This window comes from Heterodontus francisci, unplaced genomic scaffold (genome assembly GCF_036365525.1).
Source record: "Heterodontus francisci isolate sHetFra1 unplaced genomic scaffold, sHetFra1.hap1 HAP1_SCAFFOLD_228, whole genome shotgun sequence".
NCBI classification, from domain to species: Eukaryota; Metazoa; Chordata; class Chondrichthyes; order Heterodontiformes; family Heterodontidae; genus Heterodontus; species Heterodontus francisci.
In genome coordinates, this window is record NW_027140510.1 from 809,549 (window position 1) to 828,780 (window position 19,232).

A 19,232-nucleotide genomic window follows, 5' to 3' on the forward strand; every position below is an offset into this window, starting at 1 on the left:
AATGCTGTCCTTCCCAGGGGCTTTTCCGCTGGCTAGAGAATCAATGGCATCACTGAGTTCCGATTTGGTTGGCTGTTTGTCCAGCTCATCCATGACTGGCAGAGGCTGGGCTGCATTGAGGGCAGTCTCAGTGACAGCATTCTCCCTGGAGTACAGTTCTAGGTAGTGCTCAACCCAGCGGTCCATCTGTTTGCGTTGGTCAGTGATTATGTCCCCCGATTTAGATTTGAAGGGGGCGATCTTCTTGATGGTTGGCCCAAGAGCTCTCTTCATGCCATCATACATTCCTCTGATGTTTCCGGTGTCTGAGGCCAGCTGAATATGACTGCATAGGTGTTGCCAGTAGTCGTTTGCGCAACGCCTAGCTGTTCTTTGTGCAGTACTTCTGGCTGCTTTAAGGGCTGGGGATGTTAAATCGTTGGGTGCTTTCTTGTAGTTCAACAGTGCAATGCGCTTAGCGGCTATGACAGGTTCCAGCTCTTCATTATGAGATTCAAACCAGTCTGCATTTCTCTTCGCACTTTTGCTGTAGGTGGTCAAAGCTGACTCATAGATGGCATCTCTGATGTGGGCCCACTTGGTCTCAGCATCCCCTGTGGGAGTGTTTTGAAGGGCTGTTACAAGTGAATTTAGAAATTTTTGTAACAGCTGTGGGTGAGAAATTCTGCTCGTGTTGATGCGCGGGTGGCCCTTCTGCTTGGAATGATGCAACTTCTTTGGTCTGAGTCTAACATTGCTGCACACCAGGGAGTGGTCGGTGTCGCAGTCCGCACTGTGGAAGCTGCGTGTGATTTGAACACTGTTTAAGGCGGCTCGCCTTGTGACAATGAGGTCCAGCAGGTGCCAACGACGCGATCTTGGGTGCCTCCATGAAACCTGGTGACAGGGTTTAGTGTGAAAGAACGAGTTGGTGATGCAGAGGTTATGATAGGTACACAACTCAAGCAGTCTCTGCCCGTTCTCATTCATCCTTCCAATGCCATAGCGCCCAAGGCAGGAGGGCCATGAGTCATGGTCGGCCCCAACCCTGGCATTAAAGTCCCCCAGCATGAATAGGTGTTCGGTGTTGGGGATGCTGCTAATGATGTTATGGAGTTGTTCATAGAACTGGTCTTCAGCTTCAGGTGCGGAGCAGAGTGTTGGAGCATAGTTGCTGAGTAGGTGTACTGGACCAGAGGTGGTGAGCAGTCGGATGGAAAGTATGTGTTCCAAGCCATTTGAGGGAGGCTCTATCATGCTGAGCAAGGAGTTTCTGATGGCGAAGCCCACTCCATGCTTTCTTGGTTCTTCAGGATCCCTGCCCTGCCAGAAGAAGGTGTAGTCTTGCTCTGCTAGAGAGCCACTCGCGGGGAGGCGAGTCTCCTGAAGTGCTGCAATGTCCACATTGAATCTACTGAGCTCGTTGTTAATGATGGCGGTCTTCCGAGAATCGTTGATTTGTGTAAGGTCTTCCGACAGGCCAGGACACATAGTTCTGAAGTTCCAGCTTGCAAAGCGAAGGGCTGGTACCTTCTTTCCTTTTTTCATGTTGTTTGGTGCGGTGTATCAGTCCACCTTTCGGGCAATGACCCTGAGCTCCAAGCACCCATTGAAGCAGGCAGACTGTGGCTGGACAGAACCTTATTGAACGGGGGCTGCCCGGTTTGAGGCGTGCGGTAGCTGTCCAGTGAGGTGCAATGACCTCTCCCACCGACAAAGGCAACCCATGGCGCCCAGTTTCTACGCCAATTTATCTGGACATATAACCCGTAACTGCTGCCTTCCATGTTGTGTCAGTCACTGTGAGGCAACTATGGAGTGACCTCTCCATGGCGCATGCCTGGGCAAATTTATGGAGGTTGAGAGTTGCCCAGTCGTCAAAACAACCCACTCGGCCGTTCTGGTGGGGTCCAAAGGAGTGCAGGGCACGACGTTTGGCGCCAGTATGGCTGCAGGAACTTCCGGAAACATGCCAAAGCTGACACATGACCGCCTACGGGGTTCCGCTCCGGATAATCTGTTAGGGTTTACTCCCTTAGCGTTGGTCTCTCCCGAGACGCCCACAAGGCAGTGGGGTTGTTGGGGCCCCTACACAGGTGCAGGATGATGCCGGTAGGAGGAGGGGATGCAAGGGGGTGGGGTAGAGGGAGGGGCTGGGAGGGGGGTGCGTGGGGGAGCAGGGAAGGGGGCTGTAGGGGGGTGGTGGGGGTGCAGGGTAAGGGGGTGCGGGGTGAAGATGGTGCGGGGGGGCGGTCTGGGACGGGGTTGTGAGGGGGTGAGTTAAGAGGCTGGAGCAGGGAAGGGGACGGGGGGTGGAAGGGGGGTGGAAGGGGGGTGGGAGGGTGGAAGCTGGTGCAGGTAATAAGCCTCAGTGCCCACCATCGACGTCCGGAAAGCTCATCCACGTCCTTCGGGAGGTGAAGCATCTTTTGGCAGACTTCGAGGTGATTACATTTGCTAAAGGTTTTTTTTTCTTGCAGTGGTTTAAATAAAGGCATGCAGCATTGCAGATGAGATTGCAGTGCGCTGCAGATGCTCTCCAAGCCATCTCCCCTGGGCGCTTTGAAGTTGCAGCCGGGGGGGCCGTTCGTGGATTTTTTGGGTGTTCGGGCACCTTTTCTCAAGACTTCTCTCGGGTCCCGCTGCTCCTTCTTCACCTCAATGGACATACCGCACGCCGTGGCTGCAGACACTCTGGGCGGTGAAGACAGCAGGATCGGACTCATCGCACTCCGTGGCTGCAGACACTCTGGGCGGTGAAGACAGCAGGATCGGACTCACCACACGCTGTGGCTGCAGACACTCTGGGCGGTGAAGACAGCAGGATCGGACTCACCGGACGCTGTGGCTGCAGACACTCTGGGCAGTGAAGACAGCAGGATCGGACTCACCGCACTCCGTGGCTGCAGACACTCTAGGCGGTGAAGACAGCAGGATCGGACTCACCGCACTCCATGGCTGCAGACACTCTAGGCGGTGAAGACAGCAGGATCGGACTCACCGCACTCCATGGCTGCAGACACTCTAGGCGGTGAAGACAGCAGGATCGGACTCACCGCACTCCGTGGCTGCAGACACTCTGGACTGTGAAGACAGCAGGATCGGAGATTGAAGAATCGACAGCTGTGCTCGTCAGTTTCATCCGGATCAACTTCATTGAGAAAACAAAGAGCAGGTGTGGCTGGGGGAGGGCAGTGGATCCAGGGAACATACACTAAAATCACTGTTAGCCTTTAGATAGGGCTAAAATGAACTGATTTAAAGAGCCAGGGGAGTTTAAACAGTTTAAGAGGGTACATTGGGGGAGAAAACGTTAGGGATGGGAGCAGATGGCCATGGATAGAGTTGAACAGCAAGGAAGCTTCCTAGGGAGCTTCCAGCCCAGGAGCCATCTTGAAAATAACCCTCTCGGGAATTAGTGTAGGATTAGTATAAATGGGTGGTTGATGTTCGGCACAGACTCGGTGGGCCGAATGGCCTGTTTCAGTGCTGTATCTCTAACTAACTAACTATTCATCTGAAGATGATTCCTGCTCACATCTGTCTTCATCCTGCAGTGCCTCCCCCATAATGACTGCGTTGTTGTGCAGAACACAGCAAAGAGCAATGGTTCTGGTTCAGACTGCAGGGCACCAGCCAATCTATCCAGTCAGTGGAAGCACATTTTCAACATGCCGATTGCCTGCTCAATGGTGGCTGTTGTAGCTCCATGGCTGGCATTGTATCACTCCTATGCAGCATTGGTGGTGTATCTCACCGCTATCAGGAGCGATGTCTGCAAGAAGCCACCCCTCCATCTGAGGCAGTTCAGTGAATAGCAGTGGCAGCTGGGACTGGTGCAGGAAGAAGGCACTATGATAGCTGCCTGAGAAGTGGACACAGATTTGCATGAAGCGTTTCTGGTGCTCACATGCCAGCTGTGCGTTGAGCGATTGGAAGCCCTGACGGCAGACGTTTACAGCAGTTTGCCTCGTCGAAGCCTTGATGGTCACATGGGTGCGAGCTCTGACCCCTGGCACCGGTGGGAAATCCACAATTTAGCTGAAAGTGATGGCCCTCTGGGCCTGGCTCTCTGGGTCTGTTGTAAATTCAACCATGTCTCCAGCCCTCTGGTACAGGGCATCGGTCACCTCCCTGATGCAGTTACACAAAGGTCTCTGGTGGGCCCCTGAAATAATGCAGGGGCATAACAGTTAAGAGCCGCTGTCAATTTGAGGGCCACAGGGATAGGATGACAACCGAAGCCTTAGACTGCAGTTCATCATTGATTAGGGAACAGAAATGTGTCACCACCTCTCTCGACATCAGCAGTCACCTCTGACACTGGTGCTCAGACATCTGCAGGTATGTCATGTGGGACCTGTCGATGTGCGGTAATCTCTAGTGGCGAGCTCTTCTTGGGGGTTATTGCTGCTGCTGTGGGGTTCCACGTGGGCTGCAGTGGCCGGTTGGTTTTGCCCGAGGTGAATATAGATCCTCAAGACAAGCAGACCAATGAATATAGTGTGAACCATTCACATCTGCAAGTAACAATTAAACATGGTTCCTTCACTTCTTCAAAGATACCGAGCAGGGCAAAGAATGATGTTGACTGCTACGTCAGGTGCTTTCATGCATCAACTATGTGACACAGCATTGCCCGTCTTAGCTTCCATTAACGGTGACACAGCATGACTACATTAAGATTATAACAGCTTCCTCGATTGGCCCACCCACCAGATAACCTTTACACATCAATCGTTTCTGGCACTCTCCCCACACACAGGGTGACTGGAATACCATTGCTCCTTCACTCACACAAAAACAATCAGTAGCACAGTGCAGCCACCCTTTACATAGGGCTGGTACACATTACCACCCTACGCTTCTGCAGAATTATGCTCCTGGCAATACCATCCCCTTTCCCACCTCCCTACAGGTCTGCAGAGTTGTGCCCCAGTAACACCATCCCCCCTTGCACCTCCCATCCTGCTTGCTGAGTTGTGCCCCCAGTAACAACATCCTCCCTCACACCTCCAATCCTGCTTGCTGAGTTGTGCCCCCAGTAACACCATCCTCCCTCACACCTCCCTTCATGCTTGCTGAGTTGTGCCCCCAGTGATGCCATCCTCCCTCACACCTCCCATCCTGCTTGCTGAGTTGTGCCCCCAGTAACACCATCCTCCCTCACACCTCCCTTCATGCTTGCTGAGTTGTGCCCCCAGTAACTTCATCCTCCCTTACACCTGCCTTCATGCTTGCTGAGTTGTGCCCCCAGTAATGCCATCCTCCCTCACACCTCCCATCCTGCTTCCTGAGTAGTGCCCCCAGTAATACTATCCTCCCTTACACCTCCCTTCATGCTTGCTGAGTTGTGCCCCCAGTAATGCCATCCCCCCTTACACCTCCCTTCCTGCATGCAGAGTTGTGCCCCCAGTAATACCATCCTCCGCCAATATCCCCCACTGCACTGAGTGTGAAGAAGGGAATTTGCAAAGTGACTAAATTTTAAGGCTTAATCTCTCAAGGCTAGTTTTTATTTTGTATCCATCTAGCAGTTAATTGAAATTCATATTCCAGGTAAGAGGTAACTAAGGTTTTTTGCAGTTTTAGTAAGGGAGATTTTAGTAAGGAGGGGAACTTTAAATTAAGAAGAAAATAAATATGAGTGCAGCGATTGTAAAGTGGGAGTTTGGTGCATGAGGGAGTGGTTTCTTTCTTTATTTATTTATTTCAACCTCCAGCAGCTGCCTCTCTCTTCAGTACAGGGATTCGAGAGTAACTGGTAAGGCATTTTACTGTAATAATAAAAACAAAGTTATGTTTTGTCAGTTCAGTTTGACCAAATGGAATGTACATCCTGTGGTATGTGAGAAGTCATGGACACACCACATGTCCTGGACGAACACATCTGTGGGAATTGTCACTGGCTGCAGAATCTTGAGCTCTGGGTTTTAGAACTCGAGCAGTAGCTGGAATCACTATTGTGCATCCAGGAGGAAGAGGACTATGTGGATAGAAAGTTTAGGGAGGTGGTCACACTGCGGGTTAGGAGCTTGCAGGCAGAGAGGGAATGGGTAACCACCAGACAGTATCGGAGAACCAGGCAGGCAGTGCAGGAGTCCCCTGATTGCTAATCGGTTTTCCATTTTGGATACTGGTGAGAGTGATAGTTCCTCAAGGGAGTGCAGCTACAGCAAAGTCCATGGCACCACGGGGAGGAAGAAGAGTGTAAGAGCAATAATGATAGGGGATTCGATAGTCAGGGGATCAGACACCCGTTTCTGCTGCAGTAAACATGACTCCAGGATGCTGTCTTGCCTACCTGGTGCCAGGGTCAAGGATTTGATGGAGCGTCTGCAGGACATCCTTCTGGGGGAGGATGAACAGCCAGAGGTCGTCATCCACATTGGTACCAATGACATAGGTAGGATGAGGGATGAGGTCCTGAAAGCAGCTTTTAGGGAGTTAGGAAGGAAATTAAAAAGCAAGACCGCCAAAGCAGTAATCTCAGTATTATTCCCAGTGCTATGTGCCAGTGAGCATTGGAATGGGAGGATTGATCGATTGAACATGTGGCTGGAGAATTGGTGTCAGATTGAGGGTATCCGATTTCTGAGGCATTGGGACCAGTTCTGTGGCAGGTGGGACCTGTACAAGATGGACAGGCTACACCTTAACAGGACCAGAACGAACATCCTCGCAGGGAGATTTGTTTTTGCTGTTGGAGAGGATTTAAACTAGCTTGTCAGTGGGTTGGGAACCCGAGGGGTAGCTCAAATTAGAAAGAAGTAAAGCTGGTAACCGGATGTAGAAAAGTAGCAGGCGAAATTAGAAGGTAGGTGAAACAAAGGTGAGCATCAACTAGGCTTAGAATGCAGAATGTCAAGAAGACAAGGTTAAGGGCACTCTATCTGAATGCATGCAGCGTTAGCAACAAGGTAGATGATTTAAAGGCCCAAATGGTTGGAAATGGAAATGATGGAATTGCCATATTGGAAATGTGGCTTCAGGGTGACTAAGTCTGGGAAATGAACATCCAAGGATATTCGACATTTAGGAAGAGCAGGCAAAAAGGAAAAGGAGGTAGCGTTCTTCTTTGGCCTCCTTGTCTCGAGAGACAATGGGTAAGCGCCTGGAGGTGGTCAGTGGTTTGTGAAACGGTGCCTGGAGTGGCTATAAAGGCCAATTCTAGAGTGACAGACTCTTTCAAAGGTGCTGCACATAAAATAGGTTGTCGGGGCTGTTACACAGTTGGCTCTCCCCTTGTTCTTCTGTCTTTTTTCCTGCCAACTGCGAAGTCTCTCCGACTCACCACACTTTAGCCCCACCTTTATGGCTGCCTGCCAGCTCTGGCGATCGCTGGCAACTGACTCCCATGACTTGTGATCAATGTCACAGGACTTCATGTCGCGTTTGCAGACGTCTTTAAAGCAGAGACATGGACCGCTGGTGGGTCTGGTACCCGTGACGAGCTCGCTGTACAATGTGTCCTTGGCGAATCCTGCCATCTTCCATGCGGCTCAAATGGACAAGCCATCTCAGATGCCGCTGGCTTAGTAGGGTGTATATGCTGGGGATGTTGGTCGCCTCCAGGACTTCTGTGTTGGAGATACGGTCCTGCCACCTGATGCCAAGGATTCTCTGGAGGCAGCGAAGATGGAATGAATTGAGACGTCGCTCTTGGCTGACGTACGTTGTCCTGGCCTCGCTGCCATAGAGCAAGGTACTGAGGACACAGGCTTGATACACTCGGACTTTTGTGTTCTGTGTCAGTGCGCCATTTTGCCACACTCTCTTGGCCAGTCTGGTCATAGCAGTGGAAGCCTTTCCCATGCGCTTGTTTAATTCTGCATCTGGAGACAGGTTACTGGTGATAGTTGAGCCTAGGTAGGTGAACTCTTGAACCACTTCCAGAGTGTGGTCGCCGATATTGATGGATGGGGCATTTATGACATCCTGTCCCATGATATTTGTTTACTTGAGGCTGATGGTTAGGCTAAATTAATTACAGGCAGCCGCAAACCTGTCAATGAGTCTCTGCAGACACTCTTCAGTGTGAGCTGTTAATGCAGCATCGTCAGCAAAGAGGAGTTCCCTGATGAGGACTTTCCGTACTTTGGTCTTCGCGTTTAGACGGGCAAGGTTGAACAACCTGCCACCTGATCTTGTGTGGAGGAAAATTCCTTCTTCAGAGTGCTTGAACGCATGTGAACGCAGCAGGGAGAAGAATGATCCCAAACAGTGTAGGTGCGAGAACACAGCCCTGTTTCACACCACTCAGGATTGGAAAGGGGTCTGATGAGGCTATGCTCAATTGTGCCTTTCATATTTGTCATGGAATGAGGTGATGATACTCAGTAGCTTTGGTGGGCATCCAATCTTTTCTAGTAGTCTGAAGATACCACGTCTGCTGACGAGGTCAAAGGCTTTGGTGAGATCAATCAAAGCAATGTAGAGGGGCATCTGTTGTTCACAGCATTTGTCCTGTAGTTGGCGAAGGGAGAACAGCATGCCAATGGTGGATCTCTTTGCTCAAAAGCCACACTGTGCCTCAGGATAGACACGCTCAGCCAGCTTCTGGAGCCTGTTTAATGCGACATGAGCGAAGACTTTCCCCACTATGCTGAGCAGGGAGATTCCACGGTAGATGTTGCTGTCACCGCGGTCACCCTTGTTCTGATAGAGGGTGATGATATTGGCATCGCGCATGTCCTGTGGTACTGCTCCCTCGTCCCAGCACAGGCAAAGCAGTTCGTGCAGTGCTGAAAGTATAGCAGGCTATGGATGTTAACTCGCTGGGGGCTTTCTTGTAGTTCAGCGGTGCACTGCGCTTAGTTGCTATGACATGTTCCAGCTCTTCAATGTGAGATTGAAACAAGTCTACATTCCGCTTCGCACGATTGCCAAAGGTGGTCATTGCTGAGTCATAGATGGTGCCTCTGATGTGGGCCCATTTGGTCCCTGCATCCCCTGTGGGAGTGTTTCGAAGGGCTTTTTCAAGTGAATTTAGAAACTGACGTAACAGCTGTGGATGAGAAATTCTGCTTGTGTTGATGCACGGGCGGCCCTTCTGCTTGGAGTGATGCAGCTTCTTTGGTTAGAGGCTAACCTTGCTGCACACCAGGGAGTGATTGGTGTCGCAGTCCGCACTGTGAAAGCTGCGTGTGATTTGAACACTGTTTAAAGAGGCTCACCTTGTGACGATGAGGTCCAGCTGGTGCCAACGACGTGATCTTGGGTGCCTCCAAGAAACCTGGTGATAGGGTTTAGTGTGAAAGAATGAGTTGGGGATGCAGAGGTTATGATAGGTACACAACTCAAGCAGTCTCTGTCCATTCTCATTCATACTTCCAATGCCATAGTGCCCATGGCAGGAGGGCCATGAGTCATGGTCGGCCCCAACCCTGGCGTTAAAGTCCCCCAGCAAGAATAGGTGTTCGTTGTTGGGAATGCTACTAATGTTATTATGGAGTTCCTCGTAGAACTGGTCTTTAGCTTCAGGTGGGGAGCAGGGTGTTGGAGCACAGATGCTGAGTAGGTGTACTGGACCAGAGGCGGTGAACAGTCGGATGGACAGTATGCGTTCCGAGCCATTTGAGGGAGGTTCTATCATGCTGAGCAAAGAGTTTCTGATGGTGAAGCCCACTCCATGCTGTCTTGGTTCTTCAGGATCCCTACCTTGCCAGAAGAAGGTGTAGTCTTGCTCTCTTAGAGATCCACTCGCAGTGAGGCGTGTCTCCTGAAGTGCTGCAATTTCTACATTGAGTCTACTGAGCTCGGTGTTAATGATGGCGGCCTTCCGAGAATCGTTGATTTGTGTAAGGTCTTCCAACAGGCCAGGACCCATAGTTCTGACGTTCCAGCTTGCAAACCGAAGGGCTGGTACCTTCTTTCCTTTCTTGGTCGTGCTGTTTTGTGCAGTGTTACAGTCCACTTGTCGGGCAATGACCATGAGCTCCAATCACCCATTGAAGCAGGTGGACTGTGGCGGGACAGAACCTTACTGACCGGTTTGAGGCGGGCGGTAGCTATCCAGTGAGATGCGATGAACTCTCCCACCGACAAAGGCAACACGTGGCGTCCAATCACTACGCCAATTGAGCTGGACTTATAACCCATAACTGCTGCCTTCCGTGTTGTTTCAGTCGCTGTGAGGCGACTATGGAGTTGACCTCTCCATGGTGCGTTCCTGGGCGGATGTATGGAGGTTGTGAGTTGCCCAAGCATCAAAACACCCCTCTCGGCCTTCCTGGTGGGGTCTACAGGGGTGCAGAGCATGACTTTTGGCACCAGTATGGCTGCAGGAACTGCCGGAAACATGCCAAAAGTGACACATGACCACCTTTGGGGTTCCGCTCCTGAATTTCTGTTATGGTTTACTCCCTTAGCCTTGGTCTCTCCCGAGACGCCCACAAGTCAGTGGGGTTGTTGGGGCCCCTACACAGGGGTAGGTGGTTGCCGGTGGGAGGAGGTGGGGGGAAGGGGGGAGGGGGCGCGAGGAGGAGGAGTGCGGTGGGAAGGGGTGGAGGGAAGGAGATGAGGGGGGAGCTGGGTGGGGGGGGCTGCAGCGGATAGGGGGAGGGGTGCAGGGGAATGGGGTGTGAGGGGAAAATGGTGCAAGGGGGGAGCTGGGAAGGGGTTGTGGAGGGAAGGGGGAGTGAGGGGGTGGGGGAGGGGAGTGCAAGGGGGGTGGGGGGTTGGGGTGCGAGGGGGTGAGCTGGGAGGGGGAGGGAGGGGGTGCAGGTAATAAAACAAAACATTGCATCAGCTCCCACCATTGTCCCTTTCACAATGATGTTCTACTACAGGGATCGGGATCCTGGATCTGGGAACCGAGCCGGAATTGTGGGGAAGGTTTGTGTGGAAACAGCGCGGAGTCGTCAAGTGAGCGGGAGCCACTGCTGGAACCATGTGGCCGCTCTCGGGACCAAGTGGCCGCTCTTCATCCTGATCGCCGCCGTGGACGGGTTTCCCGAACACAGCCACAGCCTTCCTGTCCAGTTGGCCAAGCTTCATCAGCATTCCTTTCCCGGATTGCCAGCCGTTCACCCTCTCTCTGTGGTGAATTTCTCTCCCAGCCTTACGTGACAACCGCCCTGGGCGCCGCTGACAATAAGAGATGGCATCAGTATATCAGTAAGGGAGAATCTCAGATCAGAAGAAGAAAAAGTGGAATCTGTTTGGGTGGAGCTAAGAAACAGCCAGGGGCAGTAAACATTGGGAGGAGTTGTTTATAGGCCATGCAACAGTCGTGGTAGTGTGGGTATTAATCAGGAGATAAGAGAAGCATGTGGCATGGGTAATACAGTAATCATGGGTGACATCAATCTGCATATAGACTGGGTAAACCTAATGAGCACTAATGCTGTGGAGGACGAGTTTCTGAAGTGTGTTAAGGATGGTTTTCGAGAGCACGATGTTAAGGGACTGACGAGAGCACAGGCTATTTTGGATCTATCTTCTGTAATGAGAAAGGGCTCATTACTAACTTTGTTGTTAAAAAAACATCTTGGGATGAGTGACCATAACTTGATAGAATTTTACATTTTGTTTGAAAGTGAGGTAGTTCAATCTGAAGCCAAGTTGTTAAATTTGAATGCAGGAAATTATGAAATTATGAGGGCAAATTGGCTGAGGTAGATTGGGAACATACATTAAAATTTATGATAATGCATGGGCAATGTATAGTCTTTAAATAAATATTGCATAGTTTACAGTAACTATACATTCCTTCAAGGCACAACAAACACCAAAGTTAATGACACTCTACCATAGATAATGAAGGAAGTTAGGGATTGTATCAGATTAAAAGAAAGGTTGCCAGAAATAGTAATAAACTGAAGACTAGGAGGACTTTATAATAGAGCAAAGGAGGGCTAAGAAACTGGTACAGAAATGGAGAACAGAATGTGAATGCAAGCGAATAACAGATATAAAAATGGACTGTAAAAGCTTCTATTGGTATGTAAAAAGGAAACGTTTGGCGAAGACAAACGTGGGTCCATTGCAGGCAGAGTCAGGAGAATTTATAACGGGGAATAGAGAAATGGCAGAGAAGCTAAATTAATCCTTTCTGTCTGTCTTCACTGAGGAAGATGCAAGAAATCTCCCAGAATTAGAGATCCAAGGGATGAGGGTAATGAGAAATTGAGGGAAATTAGTACGAAGGTTGTATTGGAGAAATTAATAGGAATGAAGGTTGTATTGGAGAAATTAATAGGACTGAAGGTTGATAATTCCCCAGGCCCTGATATTTTACATTCCAGAGTGTTGAAAGAGGTAACTATGGAGTTCATGTATACATTGGTGATCATCTTACAAAATTCTATAGATTCTGGAGCATTTCCTGCAGATTGGAAGGTAGCAAATGTCATCCCACTTTTTAAAGAAAGGACAGAGACAGAAAACAAGGAATTGTCGACCTGTTAGCCTAATATTATTCATTGGGAAAATGCTCGAATCTATTCTGAAGGATGTTATAAATGGACACTTGGATAATAGTGATATGATTAGGAATAGACAATATGGATTTATGAATGGAAAATCATGTATGACGAACTTGCTGGAATTTTTTTTTTTTGAGGATGCTACGAACAGAATTAATAAAGGGGGAGGGTCATTGGATGAGGTAGATTTAGATTTTTAGAAAGCCTTTGATAAAGTCTCCCACAGAAAGTTGGGAATCAAAATTAAAGCACATGAGATAGGAGGTAATATATTGGCATGGATTAAGGATTGGTCAAGAGGCAGAAAGCAGAGATTAGGAATAAATGGAACATTCTCACGTTGGCAGACTGTGACGAGAGGGGCACCGCAGGGATCAGTGCATGGACTCCAGCTGTTCACAATATAAATCAATGAATTGGATGTGAGACCAAATGTAGCATTTACAAGTTTGTGGATGATACAGAACTAGGTGGGAATGTGTATTGTGAGGAAGATGCAAAGTGGCTTCAAGAGGATTTGGACAGACTTAGTGAGTGAGCAAGAACGTGACACATGGAATATAATGTGAAAAAATGTGAGGTTATCCACATTGGTAGGAGGAACAGATGTGCAGAGTATTTCTTAAATGGTAATAGATTAGATAGTATAGATGTACAAAGTGACCTGGATGTCATTGTCAATAAGTTACTGAAAGCTAAAATGCAGGTGCAGCAAGCAATTAGGAAGGTTTGTGCAATTTTAGCCTGTATCACAAGAGGATTTGAGTACAGGAGTAGTGGAGTCTTGCTTCAATTGTTTAGAAACTTGGTGAGACCACACCTGGAGTACTGTAGAACATAGAACATAGAACATTACAGCGCAGTACAGGCCCTTCAGCCCTGGATGTTGCGCCGACCTGTGAAACCATCTGACCTACACTATTCCATTTTCATCCATATATCTATCCAATGTGCAGTTTTGGTCCCGATACCTTATAAAATTATTATTGCCATCGAGGGAATGCAACAAAGATTCAGGAGACTTATTCCAGGATGGAGAGACTGTCCTCTGAGGAGAGGTTGGGGAAACTGAGCCTGTATTCTCTAGTGTTTTGAAGAATGAGGTGATCTCATTGAAAACTACAAAATACTTAAAGGAATAGACAGGGTAGATGAAAGTAAGGTGCATCCCATGGTTGGGGAGTCTAGGACCAGGGGGCACAATTTCAAAATAAGGGGGAAGCAATTTAAGTCAGAGATGAGGAGAAATGTCTATACTCAGAGGGTTGTGAATCTTTGGAATTATCTGCCCCAGAGGGTTGTGGAAGCTGAGTCATTGAGCATGTTGAAAGCAGAGAGTGACAAATTTGTAAATACAAATGATGTAAGGGGATATAAAGATAGTGTGGGAAAAATACATTGAAGTGGATGATCAACCATGATCATATTGAATGGCGGGGGCAGGCTCGATGGGCTAAATGGCATACACCTACTCCTGTTCTTATGTTTCCTATCTTCCTGTTATTCGAGTGGAAATAAGCTCAAGGCTCCAGGAGGTGGTTTTCATGGACTAGTCACATTTTCATAGACATTGTGGGGAGAAAGGAGAGAGATTGGTGAAAGTAATTGGTTCAGGACAGAAAGTGTTGGTTTGTTGGGCAACCAAAGGCTGATTTTAACAGGAGCAGGGGAACAGTTGCTCTCAACGCAAGAGACAATGAAGTCTCTGATTTTTCACACATGTTGTTGTAGTTGACGTAGGAGGTGTTAATGTTGAAGGGTTTATAAGGACAATTGATGGTGATGAAGAGACACAGGGGATATCAATGCATTCTAGGAATGCTCCTGCAGAAATAATGACATGGAGGACAGTGAGGCCCACTTCATGTGACTCAGCTTAAAACAGCAGTGTCGCAGCTAGTTTATCCCATGTATTTGGGACAGAATATCCCAAAAATCTATCCAATGTATTTGAAACAGCAAATATGAGGTCAAGACAGGATATTCTATGAATGAATGAGACAATCAAGGCACTGGCAAAGAGTAGATATTTCTAGAACGTATGAATCCATTTTGGTTGCTTTATGAGAAACATTTTTTATTTGTTACTGGGAGTTGGGCATCTCTCGCTAGGCCAGCATTTATTGTCCATCCCTACTTGCACTTGAGAAGGTGGTGAGCCGCCTTTTTGAACCACTGCAGTCTATGTGGGGACACCCACAATGCTCTTAGGAACGGAGTTCCAGGATTTTGACCCAGTGACAGTGAAGGAACGGCAATAGTCAGGATGGTGTATGGCTTGGAAGGCAACTTGCAGGTAGTGGTCTTCCCATGCATCTGCTGCCCTGGTCCTCCGAGGTGGTAGAGGTCACGGCTTTGGAAGATGCTGTGTAAGGAGCCTTGGTGCATTGTTGCAGTGCATCTTGTAGATGGTACACACTGCTGCCACTGCACCTCAGGGGTGGAGGGAATGAATGTTTGTGCATGGCCCGCCAATCAAGTGGGCTGCTTTGTCCTGGATGGTGTTGAGCTTCTTGAGTATTGTTGGAGCTGGACCCATCCAGGCAAGTGGAGAGTATTCCATCACAGCCCTGACCTGTGCCTTGTAAATGCTGGACAGGCTTTGGGGAGTCAGGAGGTGATTTACTTGCTGCAGAATTCCTTGCCTCTGACCTGCTCTTGTCGCCATAGCATTTATATGGCTGCTCCAGTTCAGTTTCAGCATCTTCCTTTGTGCTCGGTAAGGCTCCAATCAGTAGAGGGTTTCCCCCCGGATTCACATGAACTCCAGTTTTACTAGGGTTCCTTGATATCATGCTTGGTCACAGGTTGCCTTATTGTCAAGGGCAGTCACTCTCACCTCACCTCTTGAGTTCAACTCTTTTGTCTGTGTTTTAGCCAAGGCTGTAATGAGGTCAGGAGCTGAGTGGCTCTGGTCAAACCCAAACTGAGCATCACTGAGAAGGTTATTGCAAATGTACCTTTTCTAACCCTGTGTGTTTGTTGTTGAAAACAAGATTGTTGTCGTTGATTAATCCAATGGTGAATTGTAATGTTGGTCAGAACATCCTTGCCTGAGGTTTTCTGAAGGGCGTAGAATATGCAATTTCAAGTTACTGCTTCTTTTTATGGATTTAATTTCAGATCTCTTGATGATGTACGGTTGCTGTAACTCACAAATCCAGCAGTTAAATTGATTTTGGGATATTTCATGTGATACTGTTTTATTTACCAACATTAAAGTTTATCTTTAATGTTAAGTCCATTATAAATCACTATCCAAAATCTCCTTAAAGATAGTCAGTTTTCTCATTGTCCTTCACCTGCCCACAAGGATTTCAGGAATATAAAAGCAAGTGACTTATAAACCTATAAGCCCTGCTCCAGATTGATGTTTATTATTTGTTATTGACACAATTTCCCATTCAATGTAAACAAATATTGTATCCCACTCTTCAGCTCCTCTCTGAATTTCCTCTGTGTCAGTCCATAGACACAAGTATTTGTGCAGGAACTGAGAAGCTTCAGCGTGGCCCCAGCTTGTTGGGTAATATATATCGGGTTACTGTAATATTTGTCGCTGTAATTATCGTTTAACACTGTCCAATTTATCGATTGGACAACATATGTCATCCACAATAATATGACATTGGCAGAAATAGTGAAAAGCAATATCATGGATTTCCTTCGATTCTTCACCTCTGGATCATTCTGATTCTCACTGTTTCTCTGGAGTCCCCTACGAACTCTATTTGCCACTGTAATGTGTCTGATGGTCAATGCATTAAACAACAGAATTAAACAGATTGGGAATAGAGGGGTGATGATACAGTCAAAACATTCATAAACCCTCCACAAGGGGGAGGTGAGATAATCAGCTTTTGGAACACAATACCAAGGTAAATTGTCAATTATAGTTACAGCTTCACCTGCACAGTAAAAGGGAATAATCCTCAGACAGCTCACCACAAATACAGTCGTCATAACCACCATCGCTGTTTTCTCAGTGTTATATTTTAATTGTAGCTTCTGACAGCAAATTGTTACAAAGCGATCAAAAGTGAAGGCAACAGTAAACCAGACAGAACAGTCTAAAGCTACAGTATATGTGACAATGTTTACCATACACACCGGAGTTATAAACAGGAAACTAACTGGAAAGTACATGATATTAATCCGGTGTAATATCACATGGATGATAACCACCATTAGATCCGCCACAGCCATGGCCACCAGATAGCGCGTGAAACATTTGGAGAGACCGCACTTTCCTCGAGACAAAATCACAATCACCACCAAGTTAACCGTAAGAAACAGAAACAGATATTTAACTCGAAGCTGTCGCCAAGCATTTTTAATAGAATCATTTAAAGTTGAAAAAGACAGTATGAAAATATGAGAGCTCCAGTTCTGAATTAAATTTAATTGTTCTTTTAAGATCTGTTTATAGGTGACAAAAGAAATTACAGGAAAATTAGAAGGCAAACAATGTTATTCATGTGAGATAGCGATAAAGATGCTGAAGTTAAAACTAATGATTTTTTGTTCGGGAGAATTATGGTACCCAAATGACCAGTGTTTCCAAAAGCAAGGAACTGCAGATAGGCTTTACCCTGTTGGATTATAGTCTGTAGAACATGGAGAATGAATTCTCACCTGTTGGGTTATAGTCTCTGCAACATGGAGAGTGCACTCTCACTCTGTTGGGTTATGGTCTGTACAACATGGAGAGTGCACTCTCATCCTGTTGGGTTATGGTCTGTACAACATGAAGAATGCACTCTCGCCCTGTTGGGTTATCGTCTGCGCAACATGGAGAGGGCACTCTCACCCTGTTGGGTTATAATTTTTACAACATGGAGAGTGCACTCTCGCCCTGTTGGGTTATAGTCTGCACAACATGGAGAGTGCACTCTCACCCTGTTGGGTTATGGTCTGTACAACATGGAGAGTGTACACTCACCCTGTTGCTTTATAGTCTGTGCGACACAGAGAGTGCACTCTCACCCTGTTGGGTTATGGTCTGTACAACATGGATAGGGCACTCTCACCCTGTTGGGTTATAATTTTTACAACATGGAGAGTGCACACTCGCCCTGTTGGGTTATAGTCTGCGCAACATGGAGAGTGCACTCTCACCCTGTTGGGTTATGGTCTGTACAACATGGGGAGTGCACTCTCGCCCTGTTGGGTTATAGTCTCTACAACATGGAGAGTGCACTCTCACCCTGTTGGTTTCTAGTCTGTCCGACATGGAGAGTGCGCTCTCGCCCTCTTGGATTATAGTCTGTACAACATGGAGAGTGCACTCTCGCCCTGTTGAGTTATGGTCGGTACAAAATGGAGAGTGCACTCTCACCCTGTTGCGTTATGGTCTGTACAACATGGAGCGTGCACTCTCACCCTGTTGGGTTATGGTCTGCACAACATGGAGAGTGCACTCTCGTCCTGTTGGGTAATAGTCTGCACAATATGGAGAGTGCACTCTCGTCCTGTTGGGTTATGGTCTGCACAACATGGAGAGTGCACTCTCACCCTGTTGGTTTATCGTCTGTACGATATGGAGAGTGCGCTCTCACCCTGTTGGTTTATAGTCTGCACGATATGGAGAGTGCACTCTCACCCTGTTGCATTATGGTCTGTACAACATGGAGCGTGCACTCTCACCCTGTTTGGTTATGGTCTGCACAACATGGAGAGTGCACTCTCACCCTGTTGGGTTATGGTCTGCACAACATGGAGAGTGCACTCTCACCCTGTTGGTTTATCGTCTGTACGATATGGAGAGTGCGCTCTCACCCTGCTGGTTTATAGTCTGTACGATATGGAGAGTGCACTCTCAACCTGCTGGTTTATAGTCTGTACGATATGGAGAGTGCACTCTCACCCTGTTGGGTTATAGTCTGTACAACATGGAGAATGCACTCTCGTCCTGTTGGGTAATAGTCTGCACAACAGGAAGCCAAGGTTGCAGACATTATGGGTCCAACTAAGCCAAAGGCCAAGGAGCCGTAGCAAAAAGTTGAAGGTACAGAGTTTGTGCTGTGGACTCGAAGATGGTGGCTCCTGTCCTCCCAATATATAACTGGAGGAAACAGTGAATTATAAATATTACACGTCATTCAAGCAATCTGAAACTCAGTGGCACTGTCAGGGTTGTGTGTGGTAATGGAGAGGTAGACATAGGTGTCGTCAGTGTACATGTGGAAGCTGACCCTATGTGTTTTGATAATATATTCAAAGGGCAGCATGGGGATGGGAAAGAACCGCTGGAGAGCCAGAGTAGATCCTTGGAGGCTCCAAGACAAAACGTGAAGTTACTTTTGGATAGCAGATAAGAGCAGAAATACACAAGGACAGTACCAGTCATCAGGCGAATGGATCAGAGACATCGAAGGCGAATTGTGTGGTCAACCTTATCAAAGATTACAGGGAGACTGAGGAGGTCTTATGGAGGTATTGTGCACCACAGTAACAGTCATAGAAGATTTCACTTTTCTGGGGCTGTTTGAATATTGAGGTCGGGGTGGAAACCTGATTGACGAGATACAAATATGATACTGTTGGAAGGATGTGCACGGATTTGGGAGACAACAACATGTTGAAGGGATTTGGAGAGGAAAGGGAAGTGTGAGATGGGATTGTAGTTACTTTTTCAAGAATGTAGGGAATGTGCCTTGACGTTTGAGGAAGGGGTGACAATAGTGGTTTTGAAAGGGATGGGGAAGAAAGTGAGAATAGAGACACATGCCAAATCTCAACTAATATGGGAACCAGGAACAGGAGTGATTATTATTCGAGTGGAAATAAGCTCAAGGTTGCATGAGGAGACTTCAAGGACTAGAC